General features: G+C 39.1%; 1 protein-coding gene across 4 annotated transcripts in view; it reads left to right on the top strand.

The window, feature by feature from the left end:
* The window catches only part of sema5ba (sema domain, seven thrombospondin repeats (type 1 and type 1-like), transmembrane domain (TM) and short cytoplasmic domain, (semaphorin) 5Ba), a 159,841-nt gene that overhangs the window by 13,290 nt on the left and 119,649 nt on the right, over nt 1-26,902 (top strand). For all 4 annotated transcript variants that reach the window (XM_017709528.2, XM_037539216.1, XM_017709526.2 and 1 more), the window contains one exon: nt 20,582-20,661. The gene's annotated coding sequence lies outside the window, so the exon portion shown is untranslated. The remainder of the gene's footprint in view (nt 1-20,581; nt 20,662-26,902) is intronic.

Below are 26,902 nucleotides of genomic sequence, written 5' to 3'. Positions count from 1 at the left end.
CTTTCAGCTCGCTCTTCATTTTGCTTCAAAGTGAGTACCGTGCACAGCAGTGGGCCATCATGCTGCATGGCTGTCTTTTTAGTATTAGATCATTAGGTCTTATTTGAGTATCATAAGAAGCAACTCCTCAAAGCTACAGGACGTTTTAAAATGTCCATTCACTGTCAAATCCTGTAATGTGCCGAAGACCTACAAGATGATTTCCATCACACTACATTGGTAACATAGCACTGCTGTAGAGTGGGTCAGCCAGGCTCGCTCCTGTCCTGCAGAATGGCAGCAAGCACACAAACACTTCCTGGGAGGGAAGTGGCACACTAGCACGCTTGTGTAAATCAGCCTTGCTAAATGTTTGATGTTTTAAAGTAAATATGTCTACTTTCTGGCCTCCCCCTCTCACAGTGGAGTGCTATGCCTTGGACAAGGGCCCCATTGAGAGGTTCCCAAGAGGGGAGTGTTTAAAGTTTTAGAGGTTTTGAAGGAGAGGAGGGGGAATACTGACCTGCATGCCAACACACACTGAAGCAGAAAGGCCTGCACGGAGGTGCAGAGCAGGCAGGCCCTCTGGCTATGCCCCGCAGACAGGGCCCTGGAATGGATAGCAGAGCGCTTCATTGATTGTGTCTAAATACCATATATATTTTATGAGCTGCACCAGTGGACCCATGCTGTTTTTATTGTTGTTCTGGTGAATACGAGTATTTGCAGAGATTTAATTAAAGTACTTAGTCACTGTGTGAGGGTGTCCCTCTTTGTCCAGCATGGCCTTGTAGACTACTCGATCTGTGTGTAGCTCAGACCTTTACACTGTTAAAGAGAGGCTCCTCCAAATTAAGGAATGTTCAGTCTGTACTGTACAAAAGTGAAAGGCCACCCTTCATCTATTGTTATATAAAAAGCTGCAACAACTAAATATAATGTTGGAATTTTCAGTATTTAATGTGTCCACACTTTGCCTTTATTACATATTTTCAGTTTTTACAGGGACATATTTCCACAACTCAAAGGTTCAGTCTTAGAAGTTGGTTACATTTATTGTTTGTCTTGATCCAAGTAGTAGACTCTGGGACGGTCAGTCTGTTGTTCTCAGAACACCAGCAACTTCTTTGTTCAAAAATTGCAAAATTTTCTTTTCTCATTAACAGCTTCTTGACAGTTACTCATCCTGCAGACTCATAATGGTGAGTGTCTTCTCACAGTGGAAGGATTTTTTTCCCTCCCTCCCAAAAATGAAAGCTTTAAGTACTGTTTATTTGATGGTGACAATTTTAGTGGTCCACAAGGTCTTGCATGGTTCAAATGAGTCTCACATACATCTTCTAAACCACTTATCCTTCTGGGTCATGGGGGGAGCTGGAGCCTTTCTCAGCAGGCGTTGGGTGGAAGGCAGGATACACTTTGGACAGGTCACCAGTCCATCATAGGGTACATACATTCACATCTAGGCAATTTAGCGTGTACAGTTGGCCTAATTGCACGTCTTTGGATTGTGAGAGGAAACCCACACAGACACGGGGAGAACACGCAGACTCCACATAGAAAGGAGCCTGGTCGCCCAGCTGGGTAGCGAACCCAGGTCCTTCTTGCTGTGAGGCAACAGCGCTACCCGCTGCGCAACCATACTGCCTCAATTGAGTCTCGTTTTGTTTTATTCTTTTGATCATATTACTAAGTCAGTGTTCCAAAATCCACCCTCTAGAAGGGTGTCTTATATCTGATCCCCTAAGAAGTATGCTCTGAAAAATGAATTCATGGCTGTTTTGTCTAAAACCTATACAGGTGAAGGGTGGTCTGTGATGCTTGCACAGTGCTGAATGTATATTTACACTGATAACTGAACTAGATATTAGATGGTAACTGTAAATGCTTCTTTGAGGAAAGGTTTGGAAATGGTTAAGCTAACATCTCACACACATAAAAGCAATGTGTTTATTTATTTTTGTTTACATTCATTTTAGTGTTTTTGAACAAATAAATGCTTACCGCTCTGATAAACGGCTTTCCATATCGTTTTCTCAGATGCGTGAGAATTTTGCTTAGCACTGTATCTATCTATCTATCTATCTATCTATATCTATATATATATATAGTCCACAGCAGCCTTAGAATTCATTGTGGATTAGAAAGAGGAAACCCTGAGAGAACTGCCTGCCTGACAGCACATGGATACGAGTTTGAACCTAAGTACTCAGAGGATGAGCTGCAGAGGCAGAAGAAAAGCTGAGAATGTGCAGTAGAAATAGCAGCCCACACTAGAGCACTTCCAGGTAGTCAAGAAGACCTGCAAGCTGTCAGTGAAGTAGCAGCTTTAGTTCCAGACAGGATGGATTTATTGGTTGCTAAGAATGAAAGAATTATTGGCCCACAACAGTTCTGTGATGAATGGACTGAGATGCTATCAGAACAATCCGGTGTGATGCGTTGGTTTAAAGCGTTGAAGGAAACCATGTGAAGTTGTCAATTTGGTGGAGTGTCCCTTTAACTCTTCAATGCTCACGTAAGCACACCCACAGATTTGCTCACTGGGGTTTATCACTCCCACACTAACTGCACCTCTACTGCATAACACCATTTATGAAAAGATATTTATCAACTGTAAAGGACTGTGCGGCACTTATAGGACAACTGAAGAGCATGTTAAATTGCATCCTCATCAGATTTAATGCAGCTGAGCTGTCTGTGATGAAACAGTGCTGTAATTCTTTCTATTAAGTTAGTCGTCCAGTCCGTTTTTCCCTCATAAATCTATGGAGCTGTGGAAAACAGCACTATATATTGCTGTATTTTGTGTAAATTAAGGTTGGCTCATTTGGGTTATAGTGACTTAGAGAATGATTGGTGTCCTTGCTGAAGATGATAAAAAGCTGACATTTGAAGCTGAGCTAAAATGATCAGAAATGGTAATATCAAGGGGAAAAAACTGATGTCACAGTTATGGGCACCTTTGCAATCATTAAATGATGTATATTCCCTTATTGTTTAGTATGAAGTGACAAACAGGCCAGACACCTTTACTCATCAATCAGCATAGAGAAGTATACATAAATGAGACAAAGTTTTTGACTTTCATCAATCCTGGTTAAAAAAATGCCTTTACACATGGAAGTGACATCTGCATGACTCACAGATCACAGCATGTTAATATGTCTGCACCTTATTCCACTACCTCATGTCCAGAATGAGTGCTGTGTCGGTGCTGCACTGTCCTGTCTGTGTTCTGTGTCTAATGTCTGTTTAATTTATTGTATTTATTCTTTCTAGTTTAATTTTTTGTTCGCACACGATGTGTGCACATTCGCACTTTGTACTTTTTGTTCTTTGTTGCACTGTGTTGTTCCTGGAGGAGCGTAATTTCACTCCACTGTGTGCCTGTACTTAGATGGAATGACAATATAAGCCTCTTGACTTGACTTGACTTGACTTGAAGTGTCTACATTATTCATTCACATCTATCTCGATTACTTCACTCTCAGAAAAAAAGGTACTAAACTGTCAGCGGAGTGGTGCCACTCACATCACTGGGATGCTTCTCTTAAGGGAACATCTTCAACACCTTTATTTAGGTGTTATTATTATTTTTATTTAACATAACTATACCGTATTTGCAAGTATATTTTTGTAATTGCAGTAACTCTGTACACCCTGTCCTGACCGAAAACATAAGGTTAGGAAGAGGTGCAAATGTGCCCTCAATGTACACATAATTTTAATAGATGATATGAAGCAAAGCTAATGACATGGCCTCCATCAAATCTAACAACTGCCTCTGCCATGAGTCCAAGTTCTGGTTGATGTTCCAGTGGAAAAGTGACCCCCCAAATGTGTTTTTCTAACCACAGAATCAGGATCAGAAGTGTAGGGGTGCCAATAATTGCATGTTTTTGAATATTTCATGAAAAAATGCATGTTTTTCAAGGGGACAAAAAAGTTAAATATTTAATTATTTTAATTATGTATGTTTAATTTATGTGAATATAGATTTTCTTTCCTTAAATTCTACAGTTTTATCTGACCAAAAAGTTGGAGCTCTTGATGAAATCAAAAGATGTCAATAATTGTGGAAATGACCGTATATAAATTCTAAGATGATCCTCTGTTTGGAATAAATACTTTACTAAAAGTTGCTCACTGTAGGTTTAGGGTTGCTTCTCCAGTGGAAATGAATCCCTCCATTACTTTAAACATCCATGGGAAAGGGGCTTATAGGCAGGCTGTGTTGATGAAACTCCTTGACCCCCTGTGGTACTGGTTCTATTTCAGAGAGCCTGGGGAGGCCTGGCTCAGCAGCCTCATGCGGCGAGCAGGAGTTGGGGTTTAGATCCGTGCTCCCGGGAGCCAGCGAAGAGGAGGAGGGTTCACATGCACCCCTCGACCTCCCCGTCTCCCCCTACTGTTAACAGTAAACACGGCTTTGCTGGCGTCATGCCCAGCGACACTCGGCAGTTTACAATGCGCTGCCAGTACACACTTTGACTTTGCGAATGCGCGCTCCTATTCATTAGGGCTTCGAAAATGACAGAGCTGCTGCCACTGTGTCCTGAATGGAATAAACAAGACATAAAATAGGGGCTTGTTAAATGTAGACAGCCAATTTGTGCTGCCATTATGCTGTGTTAAGGCTTTTTTTTCTCTGCTGAAAGATGGCACTATAAAAAAGGTAGATTCAAGGCCAGAATCAGAAATGACTCTTCTCTCAGGTCTTTCATTCCGAATGATTTATAGGAAAGGTGTGAATGAAGAACCTGAGGCCGATATGAAATCTAGAAGACCACCTGTTTTTAATGTATGGATACATTTATTTGCATAATTCCAGATTTGACTGTACATTTAGGAACAGAGGTGCAAAGTGTTAAGAAGGGGGCTGTCTACACAGGCGTTCTGGCGTTCATGGCCACATTATCTGGAATATTATTGAAAGGAGTGTTTGTAATAATTTCCCAATAAAGTAATTGCTCCAAAGTCTGTAATATTTTGTAATATTTACCAAAAATGTAATAATACGTTGGACATAAGTGTAATGTAATACCCTGCCCAATAATGTAATGTGTCTAAACTAATAATGCACTAATAATAATACCAAAAACGTAGTACCTTGTTACATCATTGGAAATGTATTACATTTGCACGCTAACCACATATAATGTGTTGCTATGCATAATATTTGTAAGTTGATGATTTGTGCTCAATTTTTTTTAAATGGATGATGTAATGCTTTTAAGAGCAGCCTTGCTGTTAAAGCCTTGCCTAATCTGGACAATATGATAGTCTCGATCAAATGAAAGAAATAATATTTATGATGAGGAAAAGCAGTAAATATAAGTAAGAAGATGTTAAGGTATTAGGTTTAATTATAAAATACATTCAATGGGGCCGAGCCCAACTCCTGAAAAACAACCCCACACCATAATCCCCCCTCCACCAAACTTTACACTTGGCACAATGCAGTCAGACAACTACCATTCTCCTGGCAACCGACAAACCCAGAGTTATCCATTGGATTGCCAGGCGGAGAAACGTGATTCGTCACTCCAGAGGACATGTCTCCACGGCTCTAGAGTCCAGTGGTGGCCCTTTACACCACTGCGTTTTGCACTTGGTGATGTCAGACTTGGATGCTTCTCAGCCATGGAAACCCATTCCATGAAGCTCTCTCTACGTTGTTCTTTAACTAATCTGAAGGCCACATGAAGTTTGAAGATCTGTAGTGATTGACTCTGCAGAGAGTCGGCGACCTCTGCGCAGTATGCGCCTCAGCATTTGCTGACCCCACTCTGTCATTTTACGTGGCTTCCCACTTCGTGGCTGAGTTGTTGTCGTTCCCAATCATTTCCACTTTGTTATAATACCGCTGACAGTTGACTGGGGAATATTTAGTAATGAGGAAATTTCATGATTGGACTTGTTGCACAGGTGGCATCCTATCATGGTACCATGCTGGAATTCACCGAGATCCTGAGAGCGACCCATTCTTTCACAAATGTTTGTGGAAGCAGTCTGCATGCCTAGGTGCTTGGATTTATAGACCTGTGGCCATGAAAGTGATTGGAACACCTGAATTCAATGATTTGGATGGGTGACTGAATACTTTTGGCAATATAATGTATGTAATCGAGAAATCTGACAATTATTCTGACCATTTATTATGAGTAATGAGAGTTAAAAAGGAGTTAAGTGTAAAATAAGAGATTCAAAGATACTTTACTGGAAGCAAATGCATTATAAAGCCATATATAAAATGCTATGGATCAGATTTACTAAGAAGCATTCAAAAAAGTAGCATGTGCTAAAATTTTGTGATTGCTCTAGTTTGCACCTGACTGTTTAAATGATGTCACACCCAAACTGGTATATTTGAATTGCAGAGGAGCTAAAACTCAAATCCACACAGCTGTAAACAGAGGAAAACAGAAAAAAGATATTCTCCCCAGAAGAACTGGAGGTTGTGACAGAGGAGGTATATTTCAGGTACTGAATGATGAGCAGTTGAGGCAAAGTCTCTGTGAAGAAAACAAAAATAAACCTACCAAATCACCCATGGTTTAAAACAAAACAAAACTGAAGGTTTATGTCACATTCCACACAAAGTTGCATTTCAGAGATCATGGGGAGAAACTTATTATTATTATTTTTAAAATTTCTTCTTACATTTTTTAGATTGAAACATTGTAACTTATGTACATAGTTTAAAAATTACATACATAGTTCATATAAGGCCTAACTCTATCATCATACTGATTTTCATAATGTTAATGCTGACAATAAGGAAATGTCATTTTTAGGGACAAAGAGGTTGTTTATCGTTGTTGTCGGAAGAAAACCTTGTATCTCCATTTTTGACATTTTTCCGTTTTGTAAGTATCTGTTTTTGAAAGTATCTGTTACTCTTTACATTGTTTGTATATTTTATGATGAATTGCCTAAAAGAAATGACTCAAAATGGCATGGGAAAAAGTCTGGTTCCATTGACTTGCATTGAAAGTGAAGTATGTTTTTTCCTTCTCCTGTAAAGTTACTATTTTGTAGATACAAGGTTTTCTTCCAACAACAGCGATATACTGGTGTGGGTTTTGTTTGTATTCCAAACATTACTATACTAATGAGAAAAAAATAGTTTGAATCCTTAGAAATTAGTAGAACTGTATATTTTAGGTGGAGAGACGATAAAAAAATGTTTCTAATAACAAATCTGTAATTATATGTTCTTTTTCTTGGACTTAGAAACCTGCAGTTTTCTGGTTGGTTCATGTTTGCAAATGTTCCAGGTTGTTGATTTGCGTAGTCTCATCTCCTATGCACCTCAACAGTGCTACAGCCTAAAATGCATATTGATGAAGACACTCTGAAGCTTGTAGCTCCGTGGTGACCTCAAAAAGGCTTTTGTGAACATCCTGATAAATCAGCTGTGAGAGCTTTTGCAAGTGCAAAATGCATTAGCACCAGCACAGATGTTTAGAAAATTTGGCCATAAGTGGCAAAAATTAGCATTTCTATCAGACTTTGTTTTTTGCTGTAATAGAGACCAGTAGGAACTTTTAATATATGCATTTATGGTCATGCAGGCTATCACTGTAGATCACCAAGAAAATGTATTTCAATAGCTGATTATTTTTTAATTGGGTAATCAAGTTTAATCGAGTAATCATGACAGCTCTAGTGCCAAGTTTGTCATCAGACCCAGCATGGCAGCAGTTTTGTTGTGGTATCATGCAGCAGGCGGCTTCTACCCTTCATTGACACGACACGGGCTGTGTGCTTGTAGTGGCCGGAGGCCACAGGCCTTCTTTTCTGAGTCCTGGATAATCTCCAGTCTCCCTCCCCTCTAGCTCTCCAGCCACCACTGAGGCGTGTTGCTTATCGCCTTTGGATCTTCGCCACTAATGAGGACTAGACTTCGCCAAGATTTATCTGAATGTAAACGCACGTTTGATCCCCCGTCAATTATCTCTCCTACTAGTGTCTGCCCTGTGAAGTTCTTAATGATGACACTGGCAGAAGTGTTTCCTTGCTGAGCTTCTTACTAACCCCCCCTCCCCCTCCCCCCCACCCCCGGCTGCTCTGACTGCTGCCGGTGCAGCCAACCCTAAGCCAAGCTCCCATAGCCCTGATCACAGCACACTCACCTGATCTTCCCTGAGCATGCTGCATTCGCCTTGCACTCTATAGGAAAGAAAATAGAGTGATCGAGTTCCATACAGGCGGCGAGCCAGAATTGCTGTCATTTTACCCGCAGCTCAGAAGGCACAAAGACTGTCGGGAAGAGCCGGTTTTGTTTCCTCCCAGGGTGTTTTTTTCCGTGTGACTGTAGCTCAATTCATTGGCTGAGATACTTCAGTTTAATCTGCAGTCTGCGCTTTTGGCTGTTTGGTGAAATTAACAGTAGCGCTTTGTTAAGTATTAAAGAAGATGACTATAGAACTATGCCTTTATATTACAGGCATAATCCCTTAGCTACTCATAAGTCACTGGTGGGAAACAGAATTATCATTCAGACTCACCCTTCTGAATGAAATGAAGTGTGATGATATAATAATAATAGTCATAAACTCAGAGGCTAAATGCTTCGAAAGCCTCCCCCTGCCTCGTTCTTCATTTAGAGCTGATGGTTAATGTGAAATGAATATTCAGAGTTTTCAGGAACTCTATAAAGTAGCCTGCTTTTCAGCAAAAGCTAATGCATTTACATCAGGCGGAAAACCTGGAGCTTTTAAAAGGCCTAAGTCAGGCTACTTAGCCAGGGATTGTTTGTTTTCTCTAGTTTTTGAGCTCATTGGAATGAGATTTACACTGAATCATTAATTACAGTCATGTCCATCAGAAGAGAGAGCACGTCCTGTGCCTTTGTGATTCATCTGACTGCCAGTAATTACTTATTGGATTGGCACTTTATTCAGCGACTTCAATTCAATTTCATTGCTAAGTTTATTAGCCTCAGTATTCTAAGAGTGTTTGGAGAGGTGCTCTTTTTCATAGAGTGAGATGGGTGACTTATTGATTGCACTAAGTGAAGGAGAATGAGGAGAGCAGGAGTCTTAAGGTTTGGTCTTATCTTCTTTTGATTTCACTGATGTTTGATCTTTCAGACTTGTAGACACCAGTAGAAGACTTTGAACCAGCACTGTGACTGAATATATCCCTACTTTCTTCCTTACTTTGACTAACCTTATATTATCAGTGTTGAGGTAGAAATAGGAAATTCATCACAAATTACTGTTCTCTCAGATGAAAGACCACTTTACTTATTACTTCCTGGCTAGAAAAAAGTAATCTTAAGATTGCTTCTGTGTTACTCACTAAAATACACATGGTTTAAATTAGAAAGTGTGTTAATTAGAAAAATAGGCAGTTACAGTGAACATTATGTAAATGGCCTGTCAGTATCACTATTTGAAAAAAACTGAAAACTAGTAGAAACGGTTCAAAAACCATAAAAATATAATTGTTAAGAAAAAAGTGTGAAGCTTCCAAAACTATTCCTGAACAGAAACATCTCTCTTCTTCAGGATCTTTATCCATCAGTTTCAATTATTTGATGATCTGATTAATTGATCGTGAAGTTTACAGCATACCCAGTGCAGCACTGCTCATCTTCATAATCAATGAAATAAAAGATGTTGATGTATGTAATTAGCTAAAGTTTGCCCTTCATTCCCCAATCCATAAAATCCATTTAAGAAGCTTAGCTGCAAAAACAGGCCATTTTGAATTTGCTGTTTCTGTCATGTCATGAAAACTAACACATTTGCATATATACACCTACTGAGCCTTAGAAGCTCAGCCCTGCCAATTCATGCTGAAGCTATAAGGAGTGTTTCAGCCCTGGTTGCTTTTTGAATAAAACAGAACCATTTCATTATTACATATATCAGACAAAGTGACAGAGCATCCTATTTAATTCTAAGGGATAAAGTGAGGTTGGAAAATGGTCATGTTAAAGAGAATTATGATTGTGTTAGATACACAGAACCATCCCCAAAGTTATAAGTAGACCTCAGGGGAAAAAATAAAATACAAGGCAGATGTTGGATATGGGCCATTTAAATACATCATGGGTTTTCATTTTGTTCTTTTAAAGACACATTAGTAATGCAAGTACAATTTTCATGAAGTCAGTTACTGTAATGCATTACACTACAGAAAACATTAGGCAACATTACTGCAGTGCATTGATCTGTACCACATTAACACCAGCACTGTATATTATCTGTCCATTACCTGTTGTCCACACTTCCACTGAGACCAGCTAGTTTAGTGATATGGTTATCACTCAGAAAAGCTCATAGTCCTTTAAGGAGGTCTGCTATACACTCACTTTGAACTTGAATGAATGGCCTACTTAAGAAAGCAACATGCAGTTACATCAGACATGTCAAAGAGTTTCAGTCAGTAATTTAAAATTCATCAGCAACTATTTTAATCAAAGACTTGTTATGCTATGAGCTTGTGTCTTCAGAATCTCTAAGAGTGCATATGAAGCAGTCTAGGAGAGCAGCAAGCTATGCTTAGCTGTGCTCAGTAGACTGCAAAATTTGTCTAGCCAATACAAGACAAACCATCTCATTATTTCCTTTGATGTGTGTCAGGATGCTCTTCGCCCCATGTGTGGGACAATAGGTTAACCTTGTTGGAGTACTGCCACAGAGCTCTGCTTTATTAAACATTGATGAGTAGGGGTGATCTATATAGCTGTAGTGATTGAGTATAGAGTATGACATAGAGTATGACATGGTATTTGTAATTTTGCTTCCTCACATTTTATTGTAAGTAAGAAAGACTTAGTAGAGTATTAAATGGGGAAGAGATATAAGCTGACATACCAAATTGTGTATCTGCTTCTGGTTCAGCACAAGACCTGGATCGAGTCAAAAATGCATGTGTGGTCAAAGCCTGGCTCACCTTGCCCCCCCAGGTCATCCGACCACTTTGTGAGCGATATAAGAATTGAGTTAGCTGAAGTGGTTCCAAAGGGGAGCCCTTACATGTAGGCTGATGGAATATTCTGTTGAGAAAGACAGGCGGATGGCACTTATGGAAATGTCAGTGTGTCTGATGGCCTCTATAGGACTCCTCTGTGGCATGCACAGTTCTTTCAGCTGCACTGCGGCTCCATCCTTCCCACATTCATCCTGGGCTGAGTGTTATTACGTCCACAGTGGGCGGCATAATTACTGCAGCTCTGCTCTGTTTGGCTGCAGTCACACCGGGGATGGCACGGCAGCCACCGCGGCAGGTGGTCTTCCCGCCTCACAGCGAGTACTCTCAGCCTTTCACTTGCTGTCATTTGTTTTGTTCCTACATGCCCAAGGTCCTGCCGGCTAACTAGAGGGAGAGACAATAGTAACCCACCAGCTCCTGTGCAGCCCAGGCATTTGCTCTGTCTTTTATGCAAGTGCAGTCATAGAAAGTTTTTGCTTCTTTTCTTAAACTTTGCCACAGACAGTTTCTTATTCATTTCTGAAAAGGTCTCTTAGTATGATTGTGCCGTGCTTAGGCCTAGGGTCACAGCAGTGTGATATATTGGCACTGATAATAATGTCATATGTCTTGTCAGTGGTCAAGTTGTACACTATGTGTCCAGAAGTTTGGGGATACTTACTCATCTAACGTTTCTTCTGAAATTGAAGTTATTAATAGGGAGTTTGTCCCACTTTACTGCAGTAACAGACTCTACTCTTCCATGAAGGCTTTAGATGTTGAAACATTGTTGTGAGGATATTATTACATTCAACCACAAGAGCATTAGTGAGGGCAGGTGCTGATGCTGGATCATTAGTTCAGAATCCAAAACACTCCGGCTCATCTAAAAGGTGTTTGATGGTGCTACATCACTCCAGAGAACGCAGTAGGGCTTTTATACCTCTCTAGCTGATGCTTGGTGTTGGGCTTGGTGACTGTCCCACTCTATTGATAGTGTGCTTTTCTGTGGAGATTATACAAGCTTTTGTGCACAGCTGAACTCCTGTGTGAATGCACCCCAAAGTAACTGAATTCACTAATTGGAAGAGGTGTGTATGAAGGTTTGGACATAAAGGGCCAGATTATTAAATGCACTGACAGATTTAGTGTGATGTTAAGAGCAAATGGCATGGTGATAACATGTTTGCTGATTCATAAATGAGGATTACCAGCAGGTTTTACCGCTTGTGTAATGTGAGGCATGGCTGTGCTATTATGTAATTTAAATTTATCAGTATCAATTCATAACACGCACAATCCGGCAAGAAATAACACCTGAACCACTCTGGTAGTATTTTTCCCAGTAAGAAGCCAATGTGGATTCAATTATATTTCCTACAATGTTTCCGAACATATTTTGTCACACATGCGACAAATCACTCTCTCACACACACACACACACACACACACACACACACACACACACACACACACACACACACACACACACACACACACACAGCTGGTGAACAGCTATATTTAAAAGACACATTTTGAGCTGTTTGGATGGAGCAGCACAGAGATGGATTGACAGATTGACAGATTAAACTGGCTCTGTACATAAAACAGCTTTTTGTTTCTGCATAAAACTCCATGTTTCGCAAATCCGCCCTCCTGTGTATGGAAAGCAGGTTTATCTTAAAATCCAAATAAGAGAAGAGAAATTTGACATGATGAGATTTTAATGACATGTTCAAATTGATTTGATTGCAAGAAGTTTCAGCTTTTAATCCCACTTTCTAGTTTCTATTTTAATTTACCAATTAAATAATATTTCAAATGGGAAAACACACATCACCCAATGATAGGATTACTTACTTGTGGAATTTTAACTTTCACATGCAAATAAAATTCCTGATATCAAGAATTATTTACTAGTTTAAAAAATGTGATTTTCACATGTATAAATTGAATTCCTGAGATCAGGAACAGTAGGAAATAAAAGCCAAAACAGCTTGTCATTGTAATTAGAATGTAAGCAGGGAAGACTTGATGATGATGATGATGATGATTATTATTATTATTATAGTAGTAGTAAGTGTTATATTTAATTGAGATTGTTTAATTAATACATTTTAAAGTTGTTTTTTTAGGTGGTTTTTGCCTCAAATACCAGTTAAAATACCATAGCGTTATAAGACACCGGCTCTAATCACCACCAAAGTGACTTAATTAATAGCTGTTAATTATCTTGGCAGACATTTTGCCTCACGTAGTGCTGTTACCACCAAATTTTATGATTCTGTGATGCCTATTGTGATTTGACTGCCAGCATTTACTAATTTTATTCCAAGTATATTTGAAGACACATGCTAAATATTTCAGATTTTCAGTCAAACTTCTATCATTATCTTTTGCCAAAAGTTAACCAGCTCTTACCTATTATTTGGTTTCTAACAAAGTTAGACAGTTTAGTGCTTTGACATTTTGCTTGCTTAACCAGCATTTTTTACCCTAACAAAGTTATCTTCAGCAAATAACAGTGACAACATTTAGAATATCAGGCATGATGTCGCTTTTTGTATTTATTTTACTTCGGGGATCAAATTTATATATCATAAACCCTGCATAACACCATCATCTGCAGGTGCATGCATGCATTGCCCGGATTGTAATATATTTGTTTGACATAAAGAATTCCTGACACATTATAACAACCATGTTTGCAAATTGCACACATGGATGTGGCCTAATATTAATAACAAACATTTTAGTTGACATCATATAGATCCAGAGGGGATGGAAATGGGGTCCAGTGTACTTTCATACCCCTCCACACCCCCTGCCGCCCAGAGCCCCATGTGTAGTTACAGCCTCACATTGCACTGGTATCGTATTTGTTCTTGATCAATACCCTGGTTTCATGTGGTAGAATCAGTGCATTCCTTCCTAGGCCAGGAGGCTTCCATTTATGCAAATGGATTTGGAATCCACTTTTGCAGCTTCATCTGTTTTTCCTTTCTGTTTTCCCATGGAGTGGGTGGCCTGTTCGGAAATTCATCAGTGGGGGACTAGCGGTGCTGCAGAAGGGGTAGAGATTGGGTCATTTTCCAGATAGCCAACTTTTATCATTCTTGCCGAAAACTAGTGCCAGAGCTACATAATCGTTTAGCCACAGTTATGCCTCTGTGGAGACAAATTAAAACCTGGAGATCAAACCCCGAGCACTGCGGGCTAGGCTGCTTGCCTCAGTCACCCTCCACCCCACCTGCTGTAGCATTTCGAATATTTAGCTGGCTAGAAGACTCCCTTAATGCTGTGCCCCAGGGATCTGGTTGAAGTCTGTTAGTAAATGTTTATCCCACAGTGAACACCTGGCTGTTTGGAGAACGTGCCTGCAGAGCACAGCTCCCCCCATGTAGTAGCATGGTGGGGAGCAAGCTATGCAAACAGAACTGCCGCTGCAATATGTTGAGGGACACAAGGATGAGCTCATCTCTCTTTTAAACATCATTCCTTAATTAATCCTTTCAGGTGGGCTGATGTTACCCAGAGAAACATGGTTTCTGCTGCTTCCACATTTGCCAGGATTGTGTCACTGGCTTACATTCAAAGACCTGAGAGCTTCCTAATGGGTTGGTGATTTAATTACTGCACACTGGCACACCGTGGAGGGCTATTTGAATGCAAAGGACAGTGAACATCACAGAGCTGCCATACATTTTGCATAATTTGTCCGTATCTCATAATGTCTTCTGAATTGAATGGAATAAGAGGGACCATCAGCAGCTGCAGTCAGGCAAATTATGTCCATGTAGAATTAAGAACACTGCACTATGTATATATATATATATATATATATATATATATATATATATATACTGTAGCATTTAGAAGTTTGAAATCACTTGCCATATTTATAACTTAGTAAGCTGTTTTAATGTTTTATTTAAGACTTTGTGAATATCAGAGAAGTTATTCAGTTATAAATAATGTAGTGAAATTAATTAATATATTTACATATTTTTAAGTTATCTGCCTTGAGATTTGATCTCCACTTTTTAAAATTGGAGGCATTCTGGAAATTAATTTTACAATATCTTAGTTCTTGATGCACCTTAATTTCTTGTTTTAGCTTCCTAGTGTCCTACTTAATACTTGAAGCCAGAGAAGCTGCACTGGCTTATTAGGATATTTTTTATACACATGTCTGCAACCAACTGGTTTTATATTACTAAAAACTTTGATTCCGAACTTTTTGAACAGTAATTCCAGACTTGTACACCCCTATTGAAATGTACAGTCGAGCAGATATATAATATTGATATGGCAGGGTTAAAAAAACACAGAAAAAATGGCATCAGGTGTCCCACAGGCACATCTCTTCACATTTAAAAAATATTCATGGAAAAAACTAGTTAGCAGTATTATTAGATGCTGAACTGAAAGCTTGACTGACGTAATGATGGATAGCATCTGAGGTTAAGGAGTGACTGAAGGACTAAGAAAGTTAGATGGGGCTTGTGGTTGTTTAGCAATGACTCAGAGAGTGATTTCATGATTTTGATTTGGCCACAGTGTTTATACACACACACACACACACACACACACACACACATATATATATATATATATATATATATATATATATATATATATATATATATATATATATTTTTTTTTTTTTTTTTTTTTTTTTTTTTTTTTTTTCTCAGGAAGTACTGTGTTTTGAATTTTCTCTCAATATTTTGCTGCAGATTGTAATTCTTTTGTCATTTTATTTATTTGTACTAGATGTGGTCTTGCTGCTAGTAGATGCTGCTAGCTAAGTTGCAGTGACCTTTTAAAGTAGTGACCCTCAGAAGTTGTTAATGGATTTATTGAACGTGGACTTGGCTCTCCAGTCAGTCAGATCGTCGGAGCAGGGGTTCCTTCAAGAGCCTCATTATTTACTCCTTAATTACTCTGTCCTGGTCTCTCTCCCAGCTTTGTGCTGCTCCACACAGAACTGACCTGGGTTGAATCCACAGAGACAAGGGGGGCTCACAGCCTGATGGGCATGGTGAGAGCTGCTAGAGGATGTGTGGTGCTTTCTCTTCTGCCTAATATTAATTTAATACTGCACTCTGTACTAAGTACTGCCTCTACCTGTCTGGGAAGTTGTGCAACCTGGAGGATGCTGTTAGGCCCATAATGCATCAGTGCTGATTGATATTATCCTGTTTACAGTAAAGGAAGGATCTTGATTGCCACTCACACTTAATTCTTACATTCGGAATCTGAATTTTATATAGACTGATAATTGGTACTTAGATGTGTATTCAATTTTAAGTACATTACAGTGAAAGTGTTTAGGCACCTGAGAAGATTGACTAATGATTATATTATGTAATGATTATAATTTTGTTTGATTACAATGTTAAAATTAAATCAAGTCTGCTGGAGATGAAGTTGAGCAATGTGATGACTGGAAGATTCAATCTGGGACCAAACTTTGCTTCCAAGTAGCTCACAAGATATCAACTTCCAAAATAAGAAAGTCTTGTTACATGCTATCATTTTAATGTTTATTTACATATCGCAGGCTGTCGGAGAAAAACCTTGTATCTCCATTTTTTGTCGTTTTTCAGTTAACATACTTTAAAAATCCCCCATGTCATTTATATTTTGAATGGACCAAAATGGACCAAAAGAAACAGCCCAAAACTACTTGAAAAAAGTCTGGCTCCATTGTTTCACATAAAAAGTAAAGTAGGTTTTTTTGCTTCTGCTGTAAAATTACCATTTTGGAGATGCAAGGTTTTCTTCCAAGAACAGCGATAGATAATTCTATATGGTGTTTTAAAAATTAAAACAAACTTGCTGCCCCGATAAATGGCTTTAAACAGTTTGCTTAGGTGCATAATACTTTAACACAGTACTGTGTGTCCTGTGTATATATTGTAGCTTCAGCAGTAAAAGAAACACAGGGGTAGCTGTGATCTGCAGCAAGAAGTGCTCTTTATTAAACACACTGGAAGAAAGGGGCGCGTACAGAACCTTGAACGTCACCTTGACGTCACCTCTAGCCACTCATTTCACTGTGACTGTGATCCTGAATCACACATAAAACAGACATAACTCTAATTAATAGACAACATTAAACAACAACACTTAGTCGCTTTGTTGGAGGAAAGGCACCACCATGAGTCTTTGCGTGTGGTGATCTGCATAGCCACACCTCCAAAATCTCAGGTGGTGGTGCCAGCCAGTTGCAAAATGCAGAATACTGGTTTGAAACCATTTGAAAGTTTAGAAGTTCAGTTCTTTGTAGAATTTGTAGAAAGCTGTAGAAATGAGGAAAGTTTAGATGTCAGAATGACAGACAGAGCTGAAGATTATATTAAGAAAGGTGTAAAACATTCAGAATGAAGTCATAGTAAAATTAACATCTAGAATGCCTCATATTTAAAAGGTAACTTCACAAAATGTAACTTTACAAAATGTAACTAATATAATTACAGTCAATTATTTCTCATTTTACAAGTTTTGCTGTGCCCTGAAATTGAAGGTATTCCATAAAACAGCTCACAGTATCACTCAATTTGTACAATGTATAAGGCATTACTGAGTAAAATAACATCAATTATTACTATGACAAGTGATTCCAAACTGTTGAATAATTTGTGATGTGTTATACAGTAATATCAGATGACCTATTGCTTATGTCTATTAGATATTTTGTAATTATGTATCATAATTTGGAGCCAAACTTGTATGTTGTACTGAAATCTATATTTATGGAATTCCTGATTTAGGGCTCATGAACGATTTTAAATAAAAGCTTCATACCACATCAGTGCTCCTGTTTCATAAAGCTTAATTTTGAAAAAAATATTTTAAGGAGGTAAAAGTTGTGGTGGCATAATGGTGTGTGTTGCGCTGGTACAAGTGGATCAGACACATCGGTGGTTTTGGAGTTTTTAAACACCTCAGTGTCGCTGCTGAACTGAGAACAGTTCACCAATCAAAAATATCCAGCCAACAGTGTCCTGTGGGCAGCGTCCTGTGACCACTGATGAAGGACTAGACAATGACCAACACAAACTGCAGCAACAAATGAGCTATCGTCTCTGACTTTACACGTACAAGGTGGACTGACAGGGTAGAAGAGTATAATAAAATAGACAGTCAGTGGACACAAAACTCCAGCAGCACTGCTGTGTCTGATCCACTTGTAGCTGCGCAGCACACTCACACTCCACCACCACGTCAGTGTTACTGCAGTACTAAGAATGATCCACCATCCAAATAATACCTGCTCGGTGGGGGTCCATTGATGAACTGGGTAATAGGGGGCATATGCATATGCAGAGAAACAGATGGACTACAGTTAGTGATTAGTAGAACTACAAAGTGCATGTTAAATAGACACAGACTGCAGACACAACAAGGTGTATTTAATGAAGTGCCTGGTTGTTATATATAATGGTCTAACACTAAACTGACTACAGTAGTTTTAGTTTTCTCTTTGTTTAATATGATTTCAGTTTGTCTGTGATCGAATTTGAATCACAATTATTGATCATTAGTAAGATCCTGGATGATTTGATCCTGTATGACTGTGCTTTATTACACAGAAAACAACAGAAAATAGGTCCACAGTGTCCAGAGGAAATGTTATGATACCTGTGAGGAAGGCATCTTTTGGACAGTCAGCTTTTTCAGCAAAAGCAGCAGACAGTTAGAATGAGCTGCCTGTGGATGTAATAGAAGCAGGGCTTAATTTAAAATCATGGCTAAAAACAATCAAGAGTGTCATCATAGTATGTAAATCATTTTATCCGCTGGCATTGTGCTTCTTATTACTCTGTACAGTGTTTTGTATCGTTACATGTATCATTAATGTTTTAGGTATTTTTTATGTAAATGCATATGTAAATTCTTGTCCTTTTGTACTTGCCCAGGGACTACAGTTGAAAATTTGCCAAACTGGCTGTGCACACAAAATTAGCCAGACAGCTTTGCACACACACAAAAATGTCTGGGCTTTTTATCTGTACTTGCTTATAAATTCTAGGGGTTGTGTTTTTTGTGGCTTATTTTGTTATTGAAGATTGAATCAAATCTTCAACTCAGAATCAAAAATCACATCAAGCCAGAAATATGCGTATTGTAACACCTCTGACATCAAATATGATTATCAGTTCTCCAAGTTTCCTAAACTCAATTAAGCAGCATGTTCTCATGTTGTAAATGATGTACCATGGGGCAGAGCACTTTTGGCATTTTTAGTGGTGTTGTTGGTTTCTTGTAATTTTAGCTTTTCTTACTTTTCATCTGTTTTGTACATATTTAATTTCTTCCTTTTTGCAAAGATGCACTGTTCATGATTTTTATGGCTGAATTCTTAATTTTTAAAATTGGGTGATGTCTGATTTTCATTAGACAAAGATTTAAATACCTGTGTGAGCTAAATCAACACCTGAAACACACTAAGACATTTATAGTACTTTCTCTTAGCCAAAGTTCTCATATAGATAACATTATTTGCCGTTTTGTAGGCCAAACTGGCATTTAAAATTTTTTAATGAAAGATTTACTAGTAGTAAGAGGCATCTGGCTATGAAGAACAACAAAGGACATTAACTATTTTATGGTTAAGCTTTTATGGAAACAATTTACATTAGTTCATTTGTACATCCATAATTGGTCATGCGTCTAAACAACTACTTATAGTTTTATAGTTGAGTAGATTTTTGGAAATAAGCACGTTATCCTGAACTGAACCACCCCCTCAAATTCCACATTTGCAGTTTTATTTTTATTTTTTCTAAAAGTTCATTTCAAGACAAAAAAGTGGGTCCTAATCTAGGCATGAGATCAAACATTTCTTTTGTATTCTTTTTGCTACTTAAGAAAAAGAATTTACTCAATCCTACCCAACTCTCATTTTGTTTGCTTACTCTGTGCAATCCCACAAAAACAGAAAAAAAGAGAATAGGCTAATTAAAGGGGTCATACAGCAGCTCCACCAACAATAAAAGGAGGTTGCCATAGAAACAAAGACCTACGCTTTTTATATGCTGGCTGTTTGTATTTGGCACGTTATCCTGTTTTCTATATATCTTCTTTTTCATTGTCAATCTCATGAAAAGTTTATGATGAATGCAGATATAGTTTTTTTCCTTCCTCTTGAATGCAAAGTGCAGATGCTAGAGGCCATTGCTATAGTACTGCAGAACGGATGCAGAGTTTCCCTGTCAAGTGCATTTTTCTTAAAGCTGCAGCTTTTTCGAGTGAGTCTTAGGAAACTGTGTGGTGGGGGAGGTTTCCTTTGCTGTATAGTGACCATGCCCCCCTCCCTCCCTCCCTCCCTCCCTCCCTCCCTCCCTCCCTCCCTCTCTCCCTCTCTCTCTCTCTCTCTCTCTCTCTCTCTCTCTCTCTCTCTCTCTCTCTCCCTCTCTCTCTCCCTCTCTCTCTTCCTCTCCCTCTCTCCATCTCTCTCTCTCGTTCTCTCTCTCTCTCTCTCTCTCTCTCATCACCTACCTCACATCTCCACTTCAGCACCACTCCACATACCTCCCTCTCTACTCCATTTGAGAAAGTTAGCGGTTTGTTTATGGGAGTAGGACAACTCTTTGTGGCTGGCCACTCCACCATAAAAGGGTCTCATGCACATCCTTTCTCTCTTTCCTTTTGTCCGCAGAGGCTACAAAAGGATTGCCTTCTGTTCCTGCAGCAACTCTGCACCCTCAAGGATGATATGCTCGTGATGCCGGTCTGGAAGTAGGTCTCTCTGCATTTCACACGTCCTGTAGCGTGTCAGCATATACATATCACATGACCTGACCTCTGCAGTCAAGCCCTTTGCTGTAGCTCACTATATATATTTTAAAAAAGGGGTGGGACAGTATGAGAGTTTCCAATGATGACATCAGTGACCAAATTATCAAGTTATCATATTAAATTGTGTTGAAAATATATGAAAATCACTAATACACATTTCATTAGAGATATTATATTCACAAATCTTGTATTAAACTGCTTGCATCTCTTTCTAAGATCAGCTACAATATAAATGCAATATAAATATAAATATAAATTCTCACAAGCACTGTTGTAACCACGTAAAAACACATCGTTGTCCTGCTACATGCTTTGTAAGGAGACTGTAGCACTAAGCTATTTACTTGCACTATGATTATAATAATCCGATATGGTTATTTATTCATTTGAACTAAACAAATTATTATGGCTGATTACAGTTCCTATTTCTTCATATCCAGTTTGGCTGACCAATTTTTTTATTAGACTTTTTTTAGAAGCTCAATTGCTATGTACTAAACAATCACACCAAACACACCATCACATTTAGAGTGCTTTCTGTTAGCCAATATCGCATTATAAATAACGTTATATGCTTTTTAAAGGGCCTGGCATTTTAAATCCATAAATTAAAAATTAGTCACTTTTACATGATTCAAATTAAGTGCCTCAAAAGAAAGAGGAAAATGGCAGTGAGTCATGCATTTTATGCTACAACATTTTGGTACAGTTGTAGCAGCAGCATTCAGATCTAGCATGTGTGAACTTACATGGCATGTTATGTATGTCATAAATTGCAACAGGGGTCAGCCAAAACCAAATAAGTAGGGGTCTCTTATAAGGGATATTCCCATATGAGAACTGTGAGCTGATACTGATGTCCAATATTTAATATTTTTCATGTACATATCTGATGATGGTATGTTTAGTACTTAAGCATACATAAAATGTAGAAATTGGAACTAAATCTACCTGGAATAGTATTATGTAAAATGTAACATTTATTTCTTTAGGACTACAATTGCAGAAAAATAAATGAACTTTTTCCAGAATGCAATAAACACTTCATCAAAGGTTGGTTTAAAATATCAGTCAGATCTAAAAACTGCCAGCGCAGATCATTTTTAAGCAAATATCTGCCGATACTGATTATTCCACAATTGTGGAATGGCTAATTGTTGGTTGCACATTTAGGGGGAGGAAATCGGCTGATTCCACTCATGCATCCCTAATTATTATGTGCTTTATATCACAGTACATTATTAAAAGTAATACCTGTCCCAACCATAATACTGAGGACCCCCAAACTCTTGCTAGATTTTTGAACCTGGCAAGCATTGCTAGACAGACCCCAAAGTCAGGATGGAAGACCTCCGTCTGCTCTAGAGCTCAGAGAAAGTTTAAGAGAAACCATTCTCCATTTCAAACTCATGCTTCCTTTAGTCCTCTCACCTCTCTGTCTCTTTCTTTTGCCTGCTCTGTGTTTGTATCCCTGTAGGAAGTCAGCCAGCTTTTATGTGAAATCCCTTTATTCCATCTCAGAAAATGAATGTTTTGAAAACGAGTGATTCAGTGGAGAGAGAGAGAAAGTGTAGGAAAACTTCATTGCAACTATTAATGGTGAAACACAGCCTAAAGCTTTTTCTCCCCTCCACAAAGAGCAGTAATTTCAGGAGCTGTGGGAGTCTGCCTGACATGCTGCTATGTTTAATTGGCTGTTTGTGGGCTTATCAAAGCTTGAGCATTGATGTGTAACCATCTGACACATAATGTCGCTGTTGTTTTTTGTGTTTTCCTTTTTCTTAAAGTGCATGCTTGTGTGTAAAGTTCACTGCAATATCATGTAATATCGTACTGCAGTTACAGTCATGGCACAAGGCAGATTCTGTTTCTCCGCTGCCTTGCCCAGGATAAAGGTGTAGCGTCCTCTGGGGCTTCCTTTTCTTTAGAGAAGAGCACACGGCTTGTCTGGCAGTGCGAGATAACGAATCACAGAGTACCTGGAGTTGCAGCGCTGACTCTGAATTTCTCCTCGACCCGTTATGTGATGGGCAGGCCGGGCGTCTAACCTGCTTAGCATACTTCTCCAAGCACTGCCACAAACCTCAGCATTGCCAGCTCTCCTTATTATATCTCACTGTACCTTCTCCCAAAACCTGATCCTATCTGTGACCTAATTGTTCCATAAATTACATCAGCGTTGTGACAGTTTTTGTCCAGTTCACTCGCCTCTCATGAAGAAGCTCCATTCTGTTTGTTTTTGTGGTATCCTGGCCAAGACGCTGCCATCTTGTTTTCTTTATTCTCGTCCTGTTGTTTGCAGATATTGGATTTAGGATGACAATAAGCCGGAAGAAAACAAGCCCTTTTAAAATATGAATAGAGTAAGACCTAGAATGGGACTCCTCATCTATAAGGCTGCTTTAAGGCTCTGTTTCACCCCCAGCCAAATTAAAGGCATGCCATTATCCCTGGCAAATTACCACACAGCCTTTGTGGTGCAGCCATGGTACATTAGTGTGCCTTAAGACGTGGCCTAGCTGTGCCCATTCACCCAACAAAGAGAGGGTCCGCTGGCAGATCCTTGGCTGGTCACACAGAAGAGCCATTCAGACAAGGCCGAGGGGGCCGTACGGCTAGAGAGCCATGCCACAAGGGTGCCAAGACATACTTTCGACCTAGTTTTGGTGCAGAAACAACATACCTCTGCAGATTCAAACCAATTAAAAAGTTTCATCAGGCAGCTGTCCAGATGACGGACGAGGCACATCAGGATTCAGTGGCCAGGTTTTACAGAGACTGCGGTTTTGTTTAAGCCTCTAGAGACAGAAAGGTGGAGTTGCTTGTTTTGGTGCTGCCTTTGTATGGTGTATAATTAGAAGGCAGAGAAATGTTGTGGCTGAATCAAATTACAATGTGATCTGTGGTCCAATTGCTTGATTACAGCCAGGTACAACAAGGTGCCTCTTAATAGTGCATGCACTATTTCCATTCAGTTTAATTTCATGTGCATAGCACCTTTTACAACATTACCACAAAGCAGTTTTATAGAAATTTGGGTCTGGTGGTGAGGAAAAGCTTTCTAAGAGCCAAAACCTTAAGAAGAACTGGGACTCAAAAGGGGAACACATCCTCTTTTGGGTGCACAGGATAATGAAATTTATGAAACAAAGCCACTCTGATTGTGTCAGAAAAAATCATGAAATAATAATAATCCACTGACCAGTGGTAAAAGTCTATAAAATATCTGGGTATTTACAGGATGTTAGGTATTAAATCATAGTAGAGAAGTTCAATATGAGTGGGTTGTCAACAAATTGGGAGTTAATGTGGGGGTTGGGAGTCATGAAGCTAATTGTAAATCATGATGATTGAATGTTAGAAGTTCAAGTGGGACAGAATCTTCATTAAAATCTCTGAAGCATCCAAATGAGGTATTTCTCAAAAATGGGCACAGATGAATGGACCTGAAGTGCCAAACAGATCCAGAGGGTTAAAGGAAACATAGCAGGACAACATGAGGGTCCAGCACCAGCGTGATATCAGGCAGCTTCAGCTCAACGATGTTAAAATGTAAAAACTATTCAGGAGAGAGGAAAAAACAGAACAAAAAAATGGTTTGTGTGTGTGTGTGTGTGTGTGTGTGTGTGTGTGTGTGCACTGCTGTGAGTTGCTCTGAAAAGTCCAAAATAATAATTTAAGTCAGGTGTTGAGTCATATTTAGTGGGAGCTTATGAGACCACATCACGTCTTTGTGTATTAACGTCACATACACAGAAGGTCAGACTCAAAGTTTAGGTCTCAAGTGCAAAATCAACATTGAATTAAGCTTGAGTTTTTCAGTTTTCATTAATGTATTACTGTCACACACACAGTCTCAAAAGAAGGCCTGTCTCGATGTTTAGGTCTCAATTGCAAAATCAAAATTATTCTGATGAAGATAAGATGACAATGGTAGATCAGTTTCAACTGAGTTCTCTTTGTATAGTCTTTCAAAACATCAGGAGTCTGAAGCACAACCAGCATTACGAAATGTTCTTCTGCATGTTGAGTGCAAGTCCAGGTTTCCAGCAGAGAGACGGAACTTACATAGTTTGGCTTTAACACAGGATGTATATTGTAAACACAGTGCCTGCAGAGACAGCATGCTTAGTTGTAGTAGTTTAACAAAAGGGAGGAAGCAGTAACTATCATTTTAGTATAGTTCTTAGACTATGAATGCCCATATATGCACCCTCTTTAATGAAGAGAAATCACAAGACTATTTAGAGCTTTAGGTCAGTTGTAATTTAATAATCAATATAGAATTGAATAATTCTATCAGTTTAATAAAACTAATATGGTTCTCAATATATTTGGCCCTCAGGAGCTGCTTAATTTCAGGTTAGTTTAGATGCTGTGTTAAATAAGAATCTAGGACATGGTAATCGAGCTTGCGATAAGAGTCCTCCTTCCATTCAGCCCCCTAATTCTTTTTTATGGTATCTAGGGTACAATAAACAAGAGGAATGTGAGCATTCATTCATCTGAATCTGTTCTGTGGGATTGTAAGTTTGTAATTTCAGGAGGTTTTTCAGCTGATTACCAGGGCAGACTATTATTTTCATTGTCCTTTTTTTGCATGCAGTGAATGATAAAATAATGTGAGGTCCATGGCAATTAATCAAGCTGAATGGCTTAATGGCTCGATTGCCCAGTTTAATCACAGACATATTAGTTTTGTAATAGGCTCTTTTTGATGATAATGACACGATGCAAATGATCACAGCTTTAGGAATTTTCTGTTCAATTCGATCCCATAAATCAACTAAAGGCAAGTTAATTTAGTCATCAACCTTTTGATAAGCTTGTTATAAGACACTGTCTGAAAATGCAAAGATTCATGCGGAGAATTCTTAGCAGGAAGAGCATATAAAGCTCGTATAAATGTGTGTGGAATTTTCTTTGTTTGAGCCTGTGGTGCATTTTTGCTCTCTGCTGTTGTTTCTTTGCCTTCATGAAGTCCCATTCCCTCCCTTGCAGTAAATGAGTAACAGGGAGTTTTAGTGTAGAGCGATGACAGGGAGGCAAGGAGCATAAATTGTGGGGCGCTCTCAGGGTCATTAAGCCGCGTGGCTTGGGCCTGCTGGATCCTTTATCATCCACCCTGGATCAGTGGCCATAAAACGGAGGCTAACTCTGTGTGTTTATTTCCCTTTAACAAAAGATTAGCTGTCTGCAGCCCATGAGTTCAGCTGATGCCCCGTGGGATGGGAGAGGCAGTGCAAACATAAATCTGCTTTTAAATTCTTTCTGTCTTTGTCTTCCTCGATCTCTCTCACTCTTTTTCTCTTTTGCTCTCTCTCTCTCTCTCTCTCTCTCTCTCTCCCTCTCTCTCTCTCTCTCTCTCTCTCTCTCTCTCTCTCTCTCTCTGTCTCTCTCTCCCTCTCTCTCTCTCTCTCTCTCTCTCTCTCTCTCTCTCTCTCTCTCTCTCTCTCTGCGTTCCTCTCCTGTTTCTCTATAAAGGGCTCATACCCTACATTTTCTTGTATTTTATTTCTCCTCTGCTTGCATCAACTTAGCTTTCAAACTTACATCTGGTTTGGTTTTACATGACATTCCATTTTACACGACCAATTTGAAACCTCACTTTATCTCTCAGAATTAACCCTTGTGTGGTGTTTGCGTCTGTGGGACCAAAAGAAGTTTTGTTTACCAAAAGAAGAATTGTGCGATTTATTATTATTTCAACCTCAGATTCCTTGGCCTTTGCTCATTTTCTGTGAAGAAAATGACACATTTTCAGTGACTTCACACTATTCACCCCCTACACATTTATATTAAACATGTGGTGTTGGGGTGAACTTGCGGGGAATAAAAATGCGAAGCTGCTGTCCCTTCACCCTGTTCTCCTCCTACATCGCCTGCTGCTGGTGTGTGTGTGCGTGTGTGTGTTTGTGTGTGTGTGCGTGTGTGTGTGTGTGTGTGTGTGTGTGTGTGTGTGTGTGTGTGTGTGTGTGAAAGGGTGAACAACATGGACAGGCTGCTGACTGGCTACAGCTGCTAAAGGGAAACCCTATGCTGGCCACTTGTGACATTTTAAACATCTGGTATTTATACATAAATTGTTGTAGCTGTATTGATTAAAAAAAAAAAAACAATAATGCGGTGGGTCCACCAGACCACAGAGTAACAACACCAACACCACACAAGGGTTAAACAG

This window comes from Pygocentrus nattereri, chromosome 6 (assembly GCF_015220715.1).
Source record: "Pygocentrus nattereri isolate fPygNat1 chromosome 6, fPygNat1.pri, whole genome shotgun sequence".
Classification (NCBI taxonomy): domain Eukaryota; kingdom Metazoa; phylum Chordata; class Actinopteri; order Characiformes; family Serrasalmidae; genus Pygocentrus; species Pygocentrus nattereri.
Note: the sequence above shows the minus strand (reverse complement) of the source record. Positions and strands in the feature narration are given on the sequence as shown.